Below are 5,000 nucleotides of genomic sequence, written 5' to 3' on the forward strand. Positions count from 1 at the left end.
GTGGTATGTGCAGGTAGGGCTGGGTGGCTGGGTGGGTGGGTGGATGGGTGTATGTGTGGGTAGGGCTGGGTGGGACTGGGTGGGTGGGTGTATATGCAGGTAGGGCTGGGTGGCTGGGTGGGTGGGTGGATGGGTGTATATGTAGGTAGGGCTGGGTGGCTGGGTGGCTGGGTGTATATGCAGGTAGGGCTGGGTGGCTGGGTGGGTGGGTGTATATGTAGGTAGGGCTGGGTGGCTGGGTGGCTGGGTGTATATGCAGGTAGGGCTGGGTGGCTGGGTGGGTGGCTGGGTGGGTGGGTTCTATGGAACACAGTTCAACATACTGCTATGGTATACTGTTGTAGGGTCCAGTTCAACATACTACTATGGTATACTGTTGGACATAATGGGACCCATCTCATCCAAGAAGCTAATTGAACTTTTCTATAAAGCACCTGGAAGCAACTGAATGATCATCAAGACTTGGAACGATGTTCTATGGACAGATGAGTCAAAAGTAGATATTTTTGGATGACATGGGTCACATTATGCCTGGCGAGAACCAAACACTGCATTCTACAGTAAGTACCTAATACCAACGTTCAAGCATTGTGGTGGTGGTAGTGTGATTGTTTGTGGATGCTTTGCTGCCTCAGGACATGGACGACTTTCCTTATTAAAAGAAGGATCCATGAATTCTGCTCTGTGTCAGAGAATTCTACAGGAGAATATCAAGCCTGTGAGCTGAAGCTGAAGCGCAGCTGAGTCATGCAGCAAGATAATGATCCGAAACACACAATCAAGTCTACATGAAAATTATAAAAAAATAAACACATTTGAAGTTTTGGAATGGCCTAGTCAAAGTCCAGTCCTAATCTCAATTGAAATGTTTTGGCAGGGCATGAAACGAGCAGTTCATGTTTGAAAACCCACAAACGTCACTGAGTTAAAGCAGTTCTGCATGGAAGAATGGGCCAAAATTTCTCCATAGGGACGTTAAAGACTGATCAACAACTTCAGGAAGTGTTTGTTTGGAGTCATTCTAACTAAAGGTGGCACAACCAATTATTGAGGGGAATTACTTTTTCCACACAGGTGCTTTAGGTGTTATTTGTTCACTCAGGTTCCTTTGATCTAATATTAGATTTTGGTTAAAGATCTGATAACATTCAGTACCAAAAAATATGCAATATGAGAATATTAGAAAGGGGGGGGAAATACTTTTTCACAGCACTGTATCTGGGGAAGAATGATGAAAATATTTTTAGAGCGTTGAAAGTTTCCAAGAACACAGGGGTCTCCATCATTGGGAAATTGAAAAAATATGGAACTACCCAGACTCTGTCTAGAGCTGGCCGTCCGACCAAACAGCAACCAGGCAAGAAGAACCTTGGTCAGGGAGGTGACCAGGAACCCAATGACCACTCTGACAGAACCACAGAGTTCTTGGCTGAGATGGGAGAATCTGCCAGAATGACATCAGTGTCTACAGCATTTCAACAATCTGGGCTTTATGGGAGAGTGGCCAGATGGAAGCCTCTCCTGAGAAAAAGGCACATGTCAGCAGTTTGCAAAAAGGCACATGAAAGACTTTGAGAGAAGAGGTGATAGACAAAATGTTTTTGGCCTGATAAGCACTATTGTCATGGAAATTCTAACCAGAAAGGAAGCGAGACTGTTGATTCTTCAAACAACAACTTTTTATTATAAGAATTGCAAATCTGGAGCGGTTAAAACCAGTTAGAGACAGACGTTCCGCTAGCGGAACGCCTCACCAATATCCAATGATAGAGCGTGGCGCGAATTACAAACACTTCAAAAATGCAAAAACTTCAATTTTTCAAACATATAAGTATTTTACACCATTTTAAAGACAAGACTCTCCTTTATCTAACCACATTGTCCGGTTTCAAAAAGGCTTTACAACAAAAGCAAAACATTAGATTATGTCAGGAGAGTACCCAGCCAGAAATAATCACATACCCATTTTTCAAGCTACCATATAATGTCACAAAAACCAAAACCACAGCTAAATGCAGCACTAACCTTTGATGATCTTCATCAGATGACACTCCTAGGACATTATGTTATACAATACATACATGTTTTGTTCAATCAAGTTCATATTAATATCAAAAACCAGCTTTTTACATTAGCATGTGACGTTCAGAACTAGCATACCCATCGAAAACTTCCGGTGAATTTACTAAATTACTCACGATAAACGTTCACAAAAAACATAACAATTATTTTAAGAATTATAGATCCAGAACTCCTTTATGCAATCGCGGTGTCCGATTTTAAAATAGCTTTTCGGTGAAAGCACATTTTGCAATATTCTGAGTAGATAGCCCGGCCATCATGGCTAGCTATTTTGACACCCACCAAGTTTGGCACTCACCAAACTCAGATTTACTATAAGAAAAATTGGATTACCTTTGCTGTTCTTCGTCAGAATGCACTCCCAGGACTTCTACTTCAACACCCAATGTTGTTTTGGTTCCAAATAATCCATAGTGATATCCAAATAGCTGCGTTTTGTTCTTGCGTTCAAGACACTATCCGAAGGGCGCGCGCGCGCGTATCGTGACAAAAAAAATCAAAATATTCCATTACCGTACTTCAAAGCATGTCAAACGCTGTTTAAAATCAATTTCTATGCGATTTTTCTCGTAAAATAGCGATAATATTCCAACCGGGAGACCTTGTTTTCGTTCAAACACTGAAAATAGAAAATGGAGTCTTCACATGCACTCCCGCGCCAGTGTCATTGTTCTCAGAACGACCACTTTCCAAAACCCCTACTGTTTTTCACCCAGGGACTGCAGAGTTATCATTCACCGTTCTGGTGCCTTCTGAGAGCCTATGGGAGCCTTAGAAAATGTCACGTTACAGCAGAGATCCTCTATTTTTGATAAAGAGGCTACAGAAGGCCAAGAAATGGTCAGACAGGGCACTTCCCATATAGAATCTTCTCAGGTTTTGGCCTGCCATATGAGTTCTGTTATACTCACAGACACCATTCAAACAGTTTTAGAAACTTTAGGGTGTTTTCTATCCAAATCAAATAATTATATGCATATTCTAGTTTCTGGGCAGGAGTAATAACCAGATTAAATTGGGTACGTTTTTTATCCGGCCGTGAAAATACTGCCCCCTATCCTAAACAGGTTAAAAATCACTCAAAAGGTGCAGAGTTAAGAGCCCAATGAACAAGAGTTGGGTCTCAACTTTTATAACCTTTGTCTACGTGGCAGTTTAGCAGATGTGTGAGAGCCTGGTGGGAACATAGCGTACAAACAAGTGATAATGCTAGTTTTGTTGCTATCTAGCTGATGCTGCTCAAGCTAGCGTCTGTTATCTTCATATCTCCTCACAGCTGTGCCCTTGAAAGATACAAAAAGAACAGGATGGACCAAAAACTGGTCACCCTCAGACGGCCCCTTGTCTTTGGCCACGTGACTAAATTACACTGAGACAAGAGAGAAAAATACTTGCTACTTCTTACATGACAGAAACAGAGAGTGGAAATGTACAGGTTTAAGGCTTATACAGCACATGCGCATAACAGAGTTTGTAATTGTCCCCACCATATTCCTCCCTTTTGAGACTAATCTCAACCTAATACAAAATTACATGTACGCATGTATGTAATAATTCATAATGTAAGCCAATTATGTCATAATCTAAGCTAAATGTGAACCAAGCAAAATATTAAAGAGGGTTTTCTTACACTAGTACATTATCTTTGTAAATGGCTTCTGTTGACCCACTGAGTTTTTTTACCTTCACATAGTGCAAAACATTCTTCAGGGAATCATCATTTATACAGTTACACAGGAGTACACTCTTCATCTGTACAAAGAGGACAATCATCACGTTGACACTGTCCACACTTCAGGTGTTCAGCATCGACCTCCTGCTTCTTCCAGCAATGGGGGTGGCTATTGTTTGCTGGACTCCCGTCCTGAGCCTGCTGTTGGCTCGAGCTGGAGTGGCTGTTATTTAAGTCGCCATGGGACTATGCTGGTGTTGCATACTTCAGTTGCATTGTGGCCACTTCTTGCTTTGTGCTGTTCTGATCCTCCCGGGAGCCATAAAACGGCTGGCGTGAACCCACATAGACCTCTCTGTAACCTTCAGTGCCATCTTGGTCGAAGGGAAGAGGAGGAGGAGAGGAGAAGGGAGGAGGAGGTAGAGAGGAGAAGGGAAGAGGAGGTAGAAAGGAGAAGGGAAGAGGAGGTAGAGAGGAGAAGAGGAGGAGGAGGAGGAGGAGGAGAGGAGAAGGGAAGAGGAGGTAGAGAGGAGAAGAGGAGGAGGAGAGGAGAAGGGAGGAGGAGGTAGAGAGAAGGGAAGAGGAGGAGGAGAGGAGAAGAGGAGGAGGAGGAGGAGAGGAGAAGGAAAGAGGAGGTAGAGAGGAGAAGGGAAGAGGAGGTAGAGAGGAGAAGGGAAGAGGAGGTAGAGAGGAGAAGAGGAGGAGGAGGAGGAGGAGGAGAGGAGAAGGGAAGAGGAGGTAGAGAGGAGAAGAGGAGGAGGAGAGGAGAAGGGAAGAGGAGGTAGAGAGGAGAAGGAAAGAGGAGGAGGAGAGGAGAAGGGAAGAGGAGGTAGAGAGGAGAGGAGAAGAGGAGGAGAGAGGAGAAGAGGAGGAGGAGGAGGAGAGGAGAAGGGAAGAGGAGGTAGAGAGGAGAAGGAAAGAGGAGGTAGAGAGGAGAAGAGGAGGAGGAGAGGAGAAGGGAAGAGGAGGAGGAGAGGAGAAGGGAAGAGGAGGTAGAGAGGAGAAGGGAAGAGGAGTAGGAGAGGAGGAGGAGAGGAGAAGGGAAGAGGAGGTAGAGAGGAGCTAACATCACTTTAGCATTTATGTAATACAGCGTGGTGTGGGTAAATCTCTGTGGTAGCCATGAGTGGGTAAGTCTCTGTGGTAGCCATGAGTGGGTAAGGCTCTGTGGTAGCCATGAGTGGGTAAGGCTCTGTGGTAGCCATGAGTGGGTAAGTCTCTGTGGTAGCCATGAGTGGGTAAGGCT

General features: G+C 44.3%; 1 protein-coding gene across 1 annotated transcript in view; it reads left to right on the forward strand.

Moving 5' to 3' along the window:
- Window positions 1–5,000, forward strand: part of gfra4a (GDNF family receptor alpha 4a) — a 126,284-nt gene that overhangs the window by 90,409 nt on the left and 30,875 nt on the right. The gene's annotated exons all lie outside the window — the stretch shown is intronic.

This window comes from Salmo salar, chromosome ssa01 (genome assembly GCF_905237065.1).
Source record: "Salmo salar chromosome ssa01, Ssal_v3.1, whole genome shotgun sequence".
Lineage (NCBI taxonomy): Eukaryota > Metazoa > Chordata > Actinopteri > Salmoniformes > Salmonidae > Salmo > Salmo salar.